Source organism: Filicampus tigris, chromosome 3 (assembly GCF_054856515.1).
Source record: "Filicampus tigris isolate MCC_2025a chromosome 3, RoL_Ftig_1.0, whole genome shotgun sequence".
Classification (NCBI taxonomy): Eukaryota; Metazoa; Chordata; class Actinopteri; order Syngnathiformes; family Syngnathidae; genus Filicampus; species Filicampus tigris.
The window spans coordinates 31,389,680-31,407,969 of NC_141219.1; the positions used below are offsets into that span (position 1 = coordinate 31,389,680).

The 18,290-nt window shown below is 43.1% G+C and overlaps 1 long non-coding RNA gene across 1 annotated transcript; it reads left to right on the top strand.

The window, feature by feature from the left end:
• Positions 1-829: 829 nt before the first annotated feature.
• On the top strand, positions 830-2,692 carry LOC147150647 (uncharacterized). Its single transcript, XR_015086334.1, has 5 exons — positions 830-1,293; positions 1,682-1,769; positions 1,852-1,913; positions 2,283-2,380; positions 2,453-2,692. It is a non-coding gene; the product is annotated as an uncharacterized LOC147150647 (long non-coding RNA).
• The last annotated feature ends 15,598 nt before the right edge of the window (positions 2,693-18,290 follow it).

Sequence of the window (18,290 nt, forward strand, 5' to 3'; positions counted from 1 at the left end):
AATGTTTCTGTCATTAGCTACCGTTGTTTTCTTTGGTCAACCCAGGTTCAACGTCTGTTACTTAGATTACCAGTGGATTCTTTCTGAAACATCACTTTTTAAAGCGTTTTTTCTAAGTATGAGGCATTTTCTTTAATAGATTCGGTCAGATGCCTGCCCCCGCCCAGTCTCTCTTGCTGCAGCCCCCTACTGCTGTGAACGAAACCCCCACCCCCCACAGTCCCAGCCACATCAGACAGCCACCACTCCCTCCTGCTCAGTCTTGTCCGCCACAACATCTCAGGTGAGGAACCAACTGAGGAAGATAAAGGTGAGGAAGGTCAGCAGGTCCAGGTGGCATCATCTCCCAGCTCCTAAAATCTAGCGCAGACCAGCTGTGTGAAATCGTCCAGCACATGTTCAACCTTAGCCTGAAGCTGGACAGAGTCCCCCAGCTGTGGAAAACATCCTGCTTGCTGGTGTTTTCCACCAACCAGCCCAGGAACATTTAGTTCATGATAATATAAGTTCCTGGTAACACAAGTTCCTGTGGCCCAGGTGGTTTGAATTTCCACCCCAATTGGTAAATTATGCAAATTAGACTGATGACGCATCAGTGGGAGGTGTTACTTCCTTACTCATTACTGACACCCTACATCAGGTAGAGAATAATTAGCCCCTTTACCTTTCACTTTACCCTGGTAAAGTGGTTCCGCCTTTTGTTTCCACCCGAAAAATTTACCAGGGTAATGAAATGGCCCTGGGACATTGGTGGGGCCATTTTGGCCCCACCAATGACCAGGGCCATTATGTCCCAGACAGAACTCTTCGCGGGGGCGGGCTGCACTGACGAATGCAGATTGGTCGGTTGGACTTGGTAGTGTGTTTTTTACGACGCCATTAGCCTTTAGCTCCGGTAACTGCTAACTGTGCCGTCGCTGTGGTTGCTCGTCCAATATTTCAAATGTTAAGGAAAATTGAATGAATATCTAGACGGATGAATATGTGCAGGCTCTTGTGAGCATTTTCAGGGGACAAAGACATCCTACCCAACTTTGAATCAGCGACAAGGAGCGACCGGTATGTACCAGCTTATTACTGCCAATCAAGGCGAGTTTAAACTGTTCGCACGGCAAAACAAGTTCGTGGAAGATGTAAAGTTAAAACAAGACAAATAAAACGCTCACGGATCACAACAGCCGGCGTGGAAATGTTCATGGAGTGCGCAAATTTTATGATCAACTAGACGCCATGGTTGGACACGCCTTCTTGGACACCGGAGCGATGGATTCTGCTGTGGCGCTACTGACGAAGGTAAACACGAAATACTTAGTAATACTTGGAATATTTTTATTTTGAGCAGAAACACAAATTGTGGGAGTGCATGTGCACTGAAAATGGTTAGCTGTTCCAAGTCTCACCACTGAAGTATTCATAAAACAGGGTCGTGGATTTACTGTATTTACAGAAAGTAGATTCGTTTTATTAGCCACTGTAATATTCAGTTTGAACATAAAACATTGCGTTTACATACAGGGAAAATGTACATAATGAAGCATTGCATTTTGAATAACTTCCACCTCAAATAAATGTTAAAAAGACAACTGTTAAAAATAAAATGCAAACGTCAGGCTTAAATTACAGGCCCATATAATGTAATAGTGAACTCTTGCCTTTTTTGGGCATGTGTTTTGATTTACAGCTGTTCTGGATGGACGTTTTGGGAGTGAAGAAATCATCCGCTACACAGAAGTGCAGTGTCTCCTGCGACTCAAACATCGCCAGTCCAGGTAAATTTCATTTTATAACAATTTGGAGGGCACTTAAATTATTTACTGTTAGTCATTTTGCTTTTGTATGTCAACATGTAAGCGGAAAAGGAGACCAATCAACTCTTCCTGGATGTCCTGCGCTGCTGTTTCTGAGGCATGAAGGTAAAATACCTGTTGTACTCACAGAAATACTTAGTGGTTTTATTTAGCTTGTCACCTGTGGCAGCAATTATCAGTAGCACTTTTTAGTAACTTATAGCAATAACAGGCTGATGCCAAAGGTAAGGCTCTGCCTCATCAACATAGCTTCCACCTTTATAAACTCAAGAACAGTACAGTACTAGTATAAAATATTGTACATGAAATAAAAAAACTGCATCTGAATAAATATATAAATATTTGCATCTGAATAAATATATACAACAACAACAACAACATTGAACATAAAATGCAAATGTCTGCATAAATCACTGACCTATATCTACTAATACTAAACTATGACATTTTTCTGCATGTTTTTTTGATTTGCAGCTGTTGCACATGCTGAAGAAGTTTCCAATGCAGGGACAAGTGTGAGCTCTCCATCAGGCTACCAAGAAGCAACCCTCATCCAGCGTTTGCCCGTGCCAGTAAGATGTTTCACTTACAGTAACTTGTACGACAATTCCGTTATTAAATTTGCGTTTCTTTCATGTCAATAGGAAAGCGCATAGAGGACGGGAACTTGGATTCAATCGCAGACATGGAAATCGCAAGCCAGAGTTTACTGTGGCAGAAAATGACGTGTGGCAAGCCAGGCACTTTTCCAAGTTGCGAACGATGCCGAGTTGATCCGGGTGCAAGACTAGAAAATTCAGCCCAGCTTCTGGCTGTGTGTATTTTGTATTTTAATGTGCACAAATAAAAAGTGGCAATGTATATATTTTTTTCCAAAACTTACTTCACGCTGCTGTAATTAAAAACTCCATAAGAGCTGTTAATGAAGCCATGTATTTATTTCATTCATTTAACTTTTACTTATCCGGGTACGGTTTTGCAATGCTGACCAGGCTACAGACAGCAGATTAAAACATGGCAAAATAAAAACAAATACATATACTCATATGAAAACAACATGATATACTCACAAGCTTTATCTTACGTACATATTACTTTCAATGACAGGCTACAAATAGGTTCAGCTGTTATGTGTACTAGGGAAAAACCTTTTCATAAAAAATATATACATAAATATGTCTGTAAATCACTGCCTCAAAGACTGTTTGCAGCATGGATGACATTGCAAATGAGAATAGTTTTCAACTGCCTTATCGAGATAAAGAGTAAATAAAAAGGTAAGTTTACATATGCATTAAGCAACAATACTTTCACTCTGATTTTCATGTTGACACACTTTAATATTGATTGTATATTTTAAAGTTAACCAACAGTGTTGGGGGTAACGCATTACAAAAGTAACGCAGTACAGTAATACATTACATTTAGGCAGTAACTAAGTTACTCCAATTTTTTTGGTAATATTATTACAGTTACTGAATCGGGTATCGCGTTACAAATTTCGGGACCATAATACATATGTTAACATTTGTATTTTACATATTAAAAGTAGGTCTGTTTATAACATCACCTAATCATAAGTTATTACTTCCAGCAATGCTTGAATAAAAAGTTCGTGTGGCACTTAGAGCTTCAAGTAACAAAGTGAGTACGCGAGCCTGCAAAGTAATTTGATTGTCTTTACACCCAAGAGGGCTGAGAAGTTATTGTTTGTGACAATAATCACTGTCACGGTTTCATAAATAAAATGCAAATCATAGACACAAAATACAAGCAGGAACAAACCTAAGTAAAACGAAGCGAATAAACTCCTTAGTCGCAAATTACCTTGTGAGTTTTGCCGAGCGCAAATCAAACAAGCCCTGCAAAAAAGTTTTGAAAACAAATTGAACCCATAAGTGGGGAAATATCGTTGTACTAGTTTTACCATTCCACCCGTTGAGATATGTGATTTACCATGACTCAAAATAGGCGCCCACCGGAAGAAACTTTTTGGTAGTATTGGCTTGCCCTCGGTGCTAACATAAACGTCCCCTTGTAGAGAGGCCCCTTTATCTACCCACCCTGTCACCTCCGAAGGGGGGCTTTGCTATTGTATGTCCACCAACACCTATTAGATAGAACAGTTTCATAAGGCAGGTCATCAGTTAATCTAAAAAAAAGGCTTAACAGCAGCCTCCTTTGCTGTTCTATCGGCAAAGGCGTTTCCTAATGAAACATCATCAGTACCCGCTGTGTGCGCAGCACATTTACAAATTGCGATATGTCGTGGTAGCTGAACCGCCTCCAATAATTGCTGTAATAAGTCAGCATGTGTCACAGGCTTCCCTGTCGAGGTTATCATTCCTCTGTTGCGCCAATATTGTGCAAAAATGTGACATGTAGAAAATGCATATTGATTATCAGCATAAATAGTGACATCTTGTCCCTTCATCAACTTGCATGCTTCTGTCAAAGCCACCAATTCGGCTGCTTGGGCGGAAAAATGTGAAGGTAGAGACCCAGCCTTTAGCACTTGTTCAATGGTTACCACAGCATATCCTGTTTGCGTTTTCCCATAATCATTTGTCTTAGATGAACCATCCACAAAGAGGACAACCCCCGTTCTCAGAGGTTGATCTTTTAAATCCACTCGATATTTTTATCAGGGCCCTCGCTCCGCTTATACCACATGGTTACATGTAGTGCGGTTGCCTCCATTTTACATTGCACTTTTTCAATCATTTCTTTGCCCTTTTCCAGCAAAGCATCACACACAGTTGATGGAGGCTTATTTGTCAAATCCACTGTATAATTATAAAATGCCGGTGTGTGACTTACAACAGCATTTACTGGATTTTGATGTAATTCTTCCTTTCGTCTAATAATTATGTTACCTTCTGGAGAGGAAATTAAAGCTAGGCCTAATTGTAATAAGCCATACTGTCCCAACAAATTTACAGGACAATTTGGTGTCATCAACACCGGCTATTTGCAACTCTGGCCTAGTGGATCCCTTATCCACACAGGCTTTGTACTGGAGCCACAGAGAGCCTACCTTGGGCCGTCCTGGTAAACATGTTAGCTTCAGATAAGCTAGATCCGAGAATATCTTCTTTGCAAGCAGTTCTACAGGCTCCCTTGTCACATAAAAACGTCATCGACTTGCCATTTACCATTAACTCAATTTCTGGTCTTATTGTTTCCATAGCCAATATTTCCTGCAAATTTAATTCGTCAGACTGCTCTACGTCCAAATATTTCTCAAATGATGCCGACTGCTGGGAGGAGGGCTAGTCTAGTCATGCCGAACCTAGAAATTGCTTCATATTTCTTTTTGGACAATTACGTGAAATGTGTCCGCTTTGACCACAACACCAACAAATCACTTCACCTTGATTACCAGGATTGGCACAGCGCCCTCTACCAATCATATTATTTCAGCCTCTTCCGCGATTGTTTTTATTGAAAAAACCCTTACCTCAGCCCCTGTAATATACTTCACCATCTTCCAAGGCAAATGTATCTGCCTTTTTCTATTTACTTTGCAGTACACTTTCTGCATGCAGTGCTTGATTAATATACTGTTCAAGACTGCCTGTGGCCTTATCGACCCCATGCTTATCTATCCATTGGCTTACTGCAGTAGATGAATGTGCGTGTAGGGCATTTTTAAGTTGTTCCTGATAAACACCATGAGGGTTATGGTCTTCAGTAATGCCACTATTTGCTTTGAAACATGCAGCCATTCGAACTCTATAATCTTCAAATGATTCTTTTTTTTTTTTGCGCAGCCCTTCCAATAGCTGCATAGTTTGCTCTTTGTTTAAATTTTTCCCTCCATCAAATCATGGGACTCTGTGTGCGAGTTCTCTGCTGTCATGTTTCGACTTCCGGCGCCGCGCGAGTGGCAGCCCGCTACAGTAGCTCCGGCTCATCGGTGAGCCTTTTCGTGTGTTTTTGTTCTTTAATATTACTCTACCTCATACCTTTTTCGTATAATTGATAGTCGTAACTTGCGTAGCAATGGACACCCAAACTGCGGTATTCTTGCTGCTGCTGATGGCTATTTTTTGCGCGATCGTGTCCGGCGACTTGGCTCGGAGCCGAGCCCCCATTGTTTACAGCCGGAATCAGCTGTTAGCACTCCGTGCTAACCATGCGCCGGCTCCCGGGGCGAGACCCGATATCCCCCGTGAGCTGAGCAGGAAGAGACGGGGATCTCGTGCGGGGGTTAAACGCAGGGAAAGGAGGAGACGATACCATCCCGTCCTCCCGTCTGTTATCATGGGGAATGTTAGATCGCTCCCCAACAAGATGGACGAGCTAGCGGCGCTTACCCGGCACGAGAGGGACTTCCGGGAGGCTAGCCTGATGCTATTCACGGAGTCGTGGCTAACAACGCTAACACCGAACGCGGTCGTAGAATTGGACGGCTTCCAAACCATACGCGCGGACAGGACGCTGGAGAGTGGAAAGAGGAAAGGAGGAGGGCTGGCTGTGTTTGTGAACGATAGATGGTGTAATCCTGGGCACATCACGATTAAGGAGCAGCTTTGCAGCAGGGATATTGAGCTGCTAGCTGTTGGCATGAGGCCATTCTACATCCCGCGAGAGTTTAGTCACGTGATCGCGGTGACTGTCTACGTCCCACCAGCTGCCAGCAGCGACACAGCCTGTGATGTCTTGACTGCAGCAGTGAGCAGGCTACAAACACAGCACCCAAATGCCCTGGTACTCATCTCTGGTGACTTCAATCATGCCTCCCCTTCCTCCTCTCTGCCTTCATTCACACAGTATGTCACCTGCCACACCAGAGACAATAAAACACTGGACCTTTTCTATGCCAACACCAAGGAGGCATACACATCACTGCCCCTCCCCCCGCTGGGCAAAGCTGATCACAACCTGGTGGCTCTCCAGTCTGTGTACAAACCTCTGGTCCGCAGGCAGCCAGCTGTGACCCGCACGGTTCAGAGATGGTCTGGAGAGGCCGAGGAGGCCTTAAAGGACTGCTTCAGCACAACTGTGTGGGAAGTATTCAGCGATGCTCACGGGGAAGACATTAGTAGTCTAACGGACACTGTTACAGACTATATAAATTTCTGCATGGAGAACACCATACCCACCAGGACAGTAAGGTGTTTCTCCAACAACAAACCCTGGATCACACCAGACATAAAAGCTCTCCTGAAGGAGAAGAGGAGGGCTTTTGCGTCAGGCAACATAGAGGAGCGGAGGACTGTGCAGCGCCAGCTGAGGAGGAGGATCAGAGAGGGGAAAAGGTCCTACAGGAAGAGGATGGAGGAGCAGCTGCTGCAGAATAACGCCAGGGGAGTCTGGAGAGGCCTGAAGACCATCTCAGGCCACGGACAACCCAAGACCCGGACTGGGGGGGACCTGCAGTGGGCAAATGAGCTAAATCTCTTTTTCAATAGGTTCGATCAGATGCCTGCCTCCACTCCGTCTCTCCTGCTGCAGTCTCCACCTACTCCTCCTGCTGGGCGTGTCACCCCCTCCCCTCTTTTCTCCACAGTCTCCAGCTCCCAGCTACACCAGATAGCCACCACTCCTTCCTGTCCAGCCTTGGCCTTCACAACATCTCAGGTGAGGAACCAGCTGAAGAAGATGAAGGCGAGGAAGGCAGCGGGTCCAGATGGCATCAGCCCCCAGCTCCTCAAATCCTGCGCAGACCAGCTGTGTGGAATTGTCCAGCACATGTTCAACCTGAGCCTGAAGCTGGGCAGCTATGGAAAACATCCTGCCTGGTCCCGGTGCCAAAGACCCCCCACCCGAAGGAGCTCAACAGCTTCAGACCGGTGGCGCTGACGTCTCACCTGATGAAGACCCTGGAGAGACTGGTCCTTGTCCACCTGTGCCCCCTGGTGAGCTCCTCAATGGACCCACTCCAGTTCGCATACCAGCCTGGCATCAGTGTGGATGATGCCATCATCTACCTCCTCCACACTTCACTCTCCCACCTGGAGAAGGCGGGGAGCACTGTGAGGATCATGTTCTTTGATTTCTCCAGTGCTTTCAACACCATCCAGCCCACCCTACTGGGAGACAAGCTGGAGCGGGCGGGGGTGGCGCACCACCTCACCACATGGATCCAGGACTACCTCACAAACCGGCCACAGTATGTGAGGACACAGGACTGTGTGTCTGACGTGCTCCTCTGCAGCACGGGGGCCCCACAGGGAACTGTCTTGGCTCCCTTCCTGTTCACCCTCTACACCTCGGACTTCAACTACAACACCCCTACCTGTCACCTGCAGAAGTTCTCTGACGACTCTGCGATTGTCGGCCTCATCACAGGCGGAGATGATCGGGAGTACAGAGAACTTACTCAGGGTTTTGTGGACTGGTGCCAGCAGAACCGCCTCCTGATCAATGCGGGGAAATCCAAAGAAATGGTGGTGGATTTCGGTAGGCGCCAGCACTCTTCACCTGCACCAGTGAACATCCGGGGAACAGATGTTGAGAGAGTCTCAACTTACAAGTACCTGGGTGTTCATCTGAACAATAAACTGGACTGGTGCGACAACACAGACGCCCTCTATAGGAAGAGTCAGAGCAGACTCTTCCTACTCAGGAGACTGAGCTCTTTTGGGGTTCAGGGGACACTCCTCAGGAACTTTTATGACTCGGTGGTTGCATCGGTCATCTTCCAGGGAGTGGTCACCTGGGCAGGCGGCGTCTCGGCCCGGGACAAGAAGCGGCTGGACAAACTGGTCAAGAGGGCCTCTGTCCTGGGCTGCTCCCTGGACTCTGTGGACTCGGTGGGGGACAGGAGGATGTTGGCCAAGCTGTCATCAATGCTGGGCAACCCGGACCACCCCCTCCAGGGCACCCTAACAGCACTCCACAGCACCTTCAGTGACAGACTGTTACACCCTCGCTGTGCAAAGGAGAGATTCCGCCGTTCCTTCTTGCCTGCTGCTGTCAGACTCTTTAACAAGAACATTGTGTAGTCTCTACAAACTGGCGGTCATTAGTGCAATTGTGCAGTCCTGCACCTGAGCTCGTATCGTGCAATACCCAATATTCCCCACTACTGTAATACCGTGCAATACTCAACATTCCCCACTACTGTTAGTCTAGTTTTATTTTTATCCAATGCTGTTCCTTACATTTCACTACAGCACTGCAGCACTGTCACTTAGAGTATTTTTTTCCTCTGTACTATGTACAGGCCGAAATGAGTGTTCCTCATATTTTTTATGTAGATGTAGGTTGGTGTGTATACACATGTGTATATACACATGTTACTGCGTATATCTACGTAGGTTTGATTCTAAATGTTTGCCGTCAATGTTATACATTAATGGCCACATTATGCCGCCGCCCCTGTGTGACCTATATCTTTGCTACTGTAACAATGAAAATTTCCCCACTGTGGGATCAATAAAGGCATTCTTATTCTTATTCTTATTCTTATGTTCCAAAACAACGTGGCTCTCCTTTGGCTCCCAGTCCCCTCTAACACTACGCTAGTCACCCTTCAAGGCTGCCATTCACACTTATTGGACCTCTATCCCATTCAAATGATAGGACCTCCTGAGGTCCTCTATTTGCTGTAAAAATCCAACAACATCTGTTCTATGAGACGTGATGCCGTCTACGGCTTTCTTCACATCATCTTGGGTCCACGTTCTATGCACCAAAATAGTAGGAGAGCTTTCATTAATATTCGGATTTGCAACTTCAATCATGGGAAATGTGTTTGCGTGTCTTGGGCATCTTCACCCAAAGCCTGAGATTTAATCAGGAGGTGAGAACATATTCCCCCATGTTTTAGACCACTTTCTCTCATCCCCCTTGATGTAGGTACTCTCCCCTCCGGTGGCCCATGTGGTGGGGATGGGGTCGGTGGAAGAGGTGAGTCGGGCAGAGGTGGATAGGCACCAAAAGCTGGAACAGATGCCCTTTCAGGCGTAACGTCTGCTTCAACGTCTGCTCTCGCCACTCTCCCAACCTCCTCTTTCACCCTCACTCCCACTGGGCCTGTCTCGTCATCCTCTTTCCTATGGAAGAGAATCATCCCTTCCCTTTTAACATTAGCTTTTTCCTTTTCATTCAGCTTCGATTGCTGCCTTTTTACCGCCATTATCATCCAAAACTCAGTATCACCAAACCCGTCTTTATCCATTTTCTTTTTATTATTTTTTTGTGTGTTTATTATCTTATCCTTCCTGTTACACTCACACTTTTCACTTGCACACTTTACTCACGCTTTTCACATGCACTCTTTTACTGGAGTGTTTAAACTGAATTTAAACACGCGTGTAGGACTCCGGCATCCTTGTTCAGTTTTATAGACTTAATACTTTGTCTCTTTGTACTCGATAGGGACTAGTGTTTTGGAGGTTTTACGACTCAAACAGTTTTTTAAAGACTACTTTGTCTTATTTATACAATTAGTGAGTCTTCAAACAGTTTTTCTTAAAGACTACTCTTATTTAAATTATTAGTAGGTTTTCAAACAGTTTATTAAAGACTACTCTGTCTTATTTATACAATTTGAGAGTATAATAAAACATACGAATACAAAAATATACATATAAATGTGTACATTACACACATACACTTTGTTTGCACACACTTGAAATATTTCTGTCACTGTTCTGAGGTCCGTTTGCGTTTTTGTAGTGAATAAAAATACTGGTTACTACAGAAAGAATGTTAATAATTTTAATTCAAAAATTTTAATTTTCATCTCGAGGATTTGTTGTTGTAATAAAAAATACATTATATATGAACAGTACGTTGAATGTATAGCGATTTCAACAATTTTCAGAAAAATATGGCATATTTTGGAGAGTTCTACCAGAAAATAGCTGAGAAGCGCTGACTTAAACCAACAAACAGTTCTCCAAGCCTCTTCACAGCCTTGCTCATACCTTGGTCATATTTTGTTTTATTTAACCAATTTATAATTTATGTCAAAATAGAAATTATATTTTATTTCATTTAGTACTTTTATAATGAATGAAAATGATATTTAATTTTGAATATTACATTATTATCACACTATATGTGACTGGACTGACCTCGATCAGGCATCACTTAGCTGAACAAAAGAGTCCCAGAGAAGTTGAACATTTGTGTTCAAGAGGTCATGCTTTGTTGCCACTGCTTTTAGAGCCATTCTGTTGGCAGGAGACCTCTCAATCACTGCCTATTCAAACAAAAAGCTTTTTATGGTTGTTTTTAAACAATAAATTAATATGTTCATGTATATACAGGGGTGCACATAACTGGTACGCAGGTATGCATACGCAACAGAAGTCACTGATGCGTACCGTCATTTGCGTCACGATGCACATTTGCGTACCTGTACACACTAGTGCAACGAATCATCTTTGGTAAGTATCAAGCATCGGTTCAGGTTGGGCACGATACGCAGAATGGTTGGTGAAAAAAAACTGTGCGCGTTCACAATAAGGCAACGCGATTAGTCCTCATTCAGCATAGGAAGTTGAAGACCCAAGATCACGTAAGTTGCATGTACAAGAGCGTTCTGCAAACATACTCAACGAACACATTGCCTCTACTAAGACTGACTTCAAAATAAAGCTTACCAAATAATACATTGAGTCATTAATGCCAGTGCAATAGCCTTAGTAAACTTTTACTTTGAAGTTGGCCCGCGTGGTGGCATAACGGCTATCTTGACTTCCGTTTTCGACGTATCGGCAGTTTTAACGCTTGCTACCAACACCAACACAACACTGTCTCGAACTCATATTCAGTCACTAATGTAGGACACGAACAAACCGCTGGTTAATAATGCTGTCATTGTATGATACGGCACAAGTCTCCGGCGTTAGTGGCTAGCAGCTGTTATCATAAACTGGCAGTTCAACTGCTGCTCCTTGTCTTAATTTTTAAACTTCTTTTTCTATATTGTGGACCTAGATTACTTTGTAATGTGCTGTCCATGTTTTAAGAAAGGTGACTTAAATTGCACTTTTATGCACTTTTTTTTCATTATGAAAAAAATCTAACTAAAACTTTGTCTTCATTTAATTTATAACAACACGTTTGCCTAATAATCGTAAGAAAACATTCAGCTCAAAATGTCTGACAGGATACCTTGAAATGAATACACTGTACCACTTACAAAATTGCATTAAATTGTGTTCTTAAATCCTAGACGGCCATATTAGACATTAGGAGTTTTTTTTCTTCTTTTTTTTAATGGGCAAAAGTGTTTTATAAAATAAATGAAGACAAAGTTCTATTTAATTTGGGTTTTTTTTTTCATTTTTTTGCTCATACAAAAAACGATACGATCCGTGACTCAAAATCCGATCCGAACCATGACTTATGTGATCCGTTGGACCACTAATGAGTACCAAAGACAATCTCCTGGTACTCATGCGAGTACCGCATGAAAAAAAATGTGCACCCCTGTGTATATAGATACAATTAAAGAGAGAACGAGCGAGCGAGAGAGAGAGGTACAACTAAAAAGTAGTTGAATTTGACTGTCTGTCAAATGCAGATTTTGGCTGTAAACGAAACTACTTCCGCTACTTAACAGCAAGAACACAGCAAATGACAAGCTGTAGTCCTTATAAATGCTGCAAAATTCTGGAAGTTTTCAATGTTGGAAGCATTTTATGGGATTTATCAAAAATAATTCTAATCGGGAACTTAATTATTTTGGGGTTCGGCAGAATAGTTATGAGCACATCTGACTCACAGTCAGAGGATCTTGGTTCTAATCTCAATTGAAACATTTCCCTGTTCTTCCTATTCTTGCATACATTTTCTCTGGGTACCGAAGAGCCTTCAAGAGCCACAAGAGCAAGAGCCACATTGCAAGACACATTTTTATCCTCTGGCTTTTGACCGGACGTGAGACTGACACTTTTCTTCTGTATTCTGGTGTCTCCTGTATATGTTTTATCATTAATTTCTGTTTTAATTTATTGCTTTCACTGTCTTTGTTGTTATATTATTGCTATTTTTGTTAATGTAAGTGCTTTATTACAGCTGCAGCTGTTATGAAATGCGCTAATGAATAAAGTTGTATTGTATTGTATGCGTGTGTGTGTGTATGTTATTCGAAGAGGCTAAACGGAAAGTGATTCTTGTTTTAGGAAATTAAGATTGTGAGTGGGCTTTATAAGCTATTAGCTTCAGCCCTAAGTCTTTTGGCCAGCCACAGCATTCTATACGTATGTTTTATATGTACTGAAAATATGTGTATATGTGTGTGAATATGTGAATAGGCTGTTCGAATAAATTCATTCAGCCAGCAGCAGTCTCCAGTCCGCAGCCCAGCCAGCCAGCAGCAGTCTCCAGCCCAGACGCCAAATGGCTGGACTAAGCATGGCCGGAAGTTGATTTTAGTCCGGCCCACTAATCGGCCTTCATGCGTGTGACATGCTCGCGAGGCGGCCAAAAATCATCTCAGCCTACTCGGTGTGAAAGGCTTCTTTTTAGGCTTCTTTCTACTCCCGCGTCTGCGCGAGCGACAACTGCTGTTACAGGGATTGTGGTATTGCCCTCCCGCCCCCTCTTGTAATGGTATGCCCCAGTTGCAGGTGGGAGGCATGGATTACGTAATGTGACGATAAGGAAATACAAACACGCTTGAGCGCCTGTTGCTGTCTCACATGTTGCGATGACATACAGTTTCCCACACGGAGACGGATGCACCACGCAGCTCGTTGCTGCTGTTGCAAAGTAAACATTACTAAACAAGCTACGCACCCACGTTCCCCCTTAGCCGCCACCTTCAAGATCGTTTTCGCAATAAAATTAAATGCATCGTCTAGTCATGAGACTAGTCCCTTTATGGTTGTAGTAGGCACGATATCCATTGTTGTCGCTGTCTTTTTGAAGCGACACCCCCCAATTTGTTTGAAAACAATTTGTGTCCACGAGTATATTCAGACGCTAGCACATCAAGGTGGAGTTCATGCACTTTTTCTGGCGTTCCCTACTTCCGGAAATACGGCATAGCAAACCTGCATTGTATAGTGGTTTGCTGGTACATTTTTACTTTGAAGGCCGGGAAGGAGGGTAAGTGTGCAAAATAAATAACTTGACTGCGACTTCTGGTCGTCTGTTGGACCCAAATAATTATACAATACGACAAATCCAACCACAGGGCTCACAATGCAAGTAAGCACACAGTTGTGTAAGTACTACTGGCGCATTTGTGTCCACAGCGGGTTCGAATAGTAAATTTACTAGCTAATGATATTTAAAAAGCCTCTGCCGTTTCTTACGTCCCTCCCGCAGCGAAGTCAATCACGGACGCTTTTTTTTTTTTTTTTGGGGGCGGAATGAAGCGGGGGCCGACAGTGTTTAGGAATATGGCCGGAGGGTCGCGGCCAGAAGGCTACCCAAGTCAAGGGTGGAGGGTCGCGGCCGGACCAGCAAAAAATGTTCAAGTGCCCAGCTCTGCTGAGAGGTTGGGTGTGGGTAGGCCGATGATTTTAGCTGCTGTGTATGTGATGCGTGTGAATTTGGTGCGGTTGATGACAGAGAGCATGGTAAAGAAACATGTGGAGCAGTACAAGGATGATGGGTTGAACAATGCTTTGATACAGTAGTAACAGAAGGTGGGGTGCAACGTGTAGTCCTTTGAGCTGACGGACAGCCTTTGTTGGCTTCTTTTTTGAATGTCCATGGTGTGCTGATCAAAGTGAGTTTATTGTCCAGAGTTACTCCCAGGTATTTGAAAGTGTCCACTATGTCAACTGTTTGTGTGTTTATGATGGTGGGGTGCTGGGGCGAGGGGGAGTTCAACCATATTTCCTTTGTTTTCTTAACATTGCACATACATGCAAAAACACTTTTTCATTTGCACATTACTTGAGTGTGCCTTCCTTCTTCTCTTATTTTGTATTTTGCCTGAAAAAAATGAGGTTGTTGTGTTAAAGAACATTGTGGTTGTTATTTTCCCGTCTCTGCGGTTTAAAAGCTGTTGTAAGAGCATTTTGAGGACGTCATTTGAGAAAGAGCATTTGGTTTGAAGACACAGAGATAAGCACGCTGCTCTTCTCCACCAACCAAGTGCGTATGTGATGAATAATTGCATACTGTACATGCATAATACGTCAGTGGCTTATGCAAATGGAGCGCTTTTGCTCTTAAGCTCAAACGCACACACGCATGCTCTTTAAAAGTCACCATAACAAACAAGAAATTCTCATGAATTCTCAGTTAATGCCAATCTTGCATTATATGGGATGGGAGCGTGTACTGTCAGCCTACAATGAAAACATCAATGGAATGAAATGTTTCTCTCTCCCTTCTTTCTGCGAGTCCATAACTAATGCTGCAGAGCTTAAGACATGTCAGTGGAATTTAAGAGGCTGATCAGAGTCCATATTTGTCACGAAGGAACGTGGGCAGCTATACATTTTCATCACCTTTCAGTTTGTTCAAAATTCCAAATATATTCGACTGTCACTGTTTGGCGCCATTAGTCACCAGTGTCCTCTCCCAGTGTTTGTTCACTCACTCCTCTACCCTTGCAGTCAAGCATGCCCAAATCTGGCATGAGACAAAACCACTTCTTTAAGGCTTTAATAATTACTGACTCATTACTGGATACGCACCCAAAGCACTTTTCAGTGGACTGATCTTCCGCTGCCGACCCAGTCAGCCCTGACCTTCCTGGCTCTTCGTTCTCCTTTAAATTCTCCCAGTCTTCTGACCCTGACCATGAGTTCATTGACAAGCTAAGGAAATATTCTGGCAATTACTGCAGAGCTGATAGAGCTTGAGCAAGATGCTTAACAACTCATTGCTGTCGAGATACTGACATGCGGTGATGTCCTCTTCTGCCCGAGCATGTCCACTTTTTTACACCCTGTTCGGGTGTCCAGGAGAGTTATATAAATTCTTTCATAAATTTTATAAATTACAATGTTCGGCTTTCATTGTTTTTCACAGGACCAATTAGCATGTGTTTAATTTGACTGACGTTTTGTGCGACCAATGAGAGACAGGATGCTTTTTTATTTTTTTAAATATTTGTATTTCTATGGAAGGCGGAGTGCACCATTATCGGCGCATGTGATGTAGAACCCGGAACAGAAGGCAGCGGTAGTTAGGACAGGTGATTGTGAGTGCGCTCAGTTACAAAACTGAAAAACAGAAAACTGTTTGCTGCTGAAATGGGAAGGAATGAAGCCCCACATAAATAAACAAGCAACACGACACCTCGTTCGCCGCTCTGGTTAAAGTTACTGGACGGAGAGTTGCGTCACGATTACAGTTCAGAGCTGAGGACAGTGACAGTGACAACTAGAGAACGATAATAGTTTTTTCGATGCATCTTTTGTTTTATTAAAAAGATTCTGTATCGTATCAGAGGTATTACTAAATGGTGTTTTAAGTATAAATTTAAAAAAAAAAAAACTAAAAAGATGTACAAGTGATTATGTGCGTTTGTACGCCGGACGTCTGTGTCGAGGACAGTGACAGTGACGACTACGAAACGATTATCGATTTTTCGATGCATCATTTGTTTTATTAAAAAGATTCTGCATAGATTCAGAGGTATTATTAAATGGTGTTTTAAGTATAAAAAAACAAAACATGTACAAGCGATTATGTGCGTTTGTACGCCAGACGTCTGTGTCGAGGCTTACGTGACAAAACGGCGGAACAAGCAAAACCTCACGCGAGCGGCACAATCTTCGTTAAAAGCATTGGTTTGGAGACATTTCGTTTCATAATGAAGTGTGAGACGAGGATAAAAATATTTCGGGAACCCAACAAACATGACACGCTACCACCCAGAGTTGAGTGCGGCAAAAGGCGGACCCATCGGAGATGATAAAGAAACGACCGACTCTGCCAGGTGCTCTAGCAACTCTTCCACCAAACTCCGAAAGAGCAAGAAAAATGACCAAATTCATTACAAAGCACATTGCATCAGATGTGCGCTCTTAATTGGTTGTGGAAGGAAGGGGCTTTGGCGGCATGATGTAGACAGTGAGACTGTATCCACGATATAAAATTCCCGTTGCGTAGTACAATAACACTAGATCACTTCTTTTCTCAAGCAAAAACCTTGAATATGCACACCTTCTGCAAGCTTGGCAGTTAAAAGTCTGTTATTTATTGTTACAAAATATGCCGTTGGTTTATATTTTGAAAAATAAAGCTGTTCTGTTTGATGACAATTTCTCAGGGCATAATTTAGTGTTACACCACTCACAGAAAGGTGTGGAACGAGCTTTAACTTTTATTGCTCTTAATAGAGAAAATAAACAGTACTTCTACCAGCCATCGCTACATGCGCCGTTTTCTTTCTCCAATCTCGTCCTTTTTTTCTCCACCCAGGGAGATTCCTTCTCTGGTTCGCTAACCGTCCTTTTTCACTCAATGTTTAACACTGCCCTCTACTGTACTGTAAAATATCACATCGTAATATAAACTACATGTGAAATAAAGATCCCCAATCGATTGCAATATCATCCAGCCATCCATTATCTATACTTTATCCTCACAAGGGTTGCGGGGGTGCTGGAGCCTATCCCAGCTGTCTTCGGGCAGTAGGCAGGGTACACCCTGAGCTGGTTGCCAGCCAATCACAGGGCAAATTGCAATATCATTTCAAAGAAAATATACTACATCACGTGCTACATTAGGTTAAATAAAATTAGCGTTCATTGCTAAATTACACAGTAATGCCAATCAGATGATGCATATTGCACTTTCAAGTACATGTATTAGAATACAGGTAACGCTAAGTCAGACTCAAGTTTAAATATGTTTTTATACATTTTTTGTTGTAGAAGAAGTTACAGACATTTGTTACAACAAATGCTGCCATTGGCACTTTTTAAAATTTGTTATGACACAAGTCAAAGAGTGAAATATAAATCCTTGCTCTTCCTTGAGTTCTGTAGTTTTAAAAAAGGTACAAGTGTTTTAGATGAATTATAAAATGTAAACCTTTGTAGTGATGCATCGGAATCTAATCGAATCGTAAGCCTCTGAATCGGAAATCAATCAAATTGTGGGCCTCTGAATCAGAATCGGATCGAATCGCGCGGTACCCATAGATTCCCACCTCTAGTAACAACACACACAAAGGTAACCATGTGCAGAGGGTTAGGGTTTAGGCAAGGCAAGCCTGATTATATCACATCGGAACTTCTCAACTTCTGCTTCCTTAAAATACGATTGTCTCCTGTTTTGCGCCAACCCGGACTGGTTACCCACCTGTGAACTTGCAATTCTCCGACTCCCGGACAACTCAGATTTACACACCAGAGTCCATTTGGCCGCCAGCTACCATCTACCTGTTCAGTGTAATAAAACTTCCAATCCCTCAACGAGCCATTACCTCTCGTTTCTGCATTTGGGTCTTCCTGACATCGGAACTCTGACACCCTATTAAGTCAAGCACAGCCTTGCTCTCATAAACTTTCCGGAAAGGTAAAAATCTGTGACTTTTACCATCCATACACTTAAATCTTTATGAAAATCTCAAACGGTCAAACAATGCAAAGCAAACTG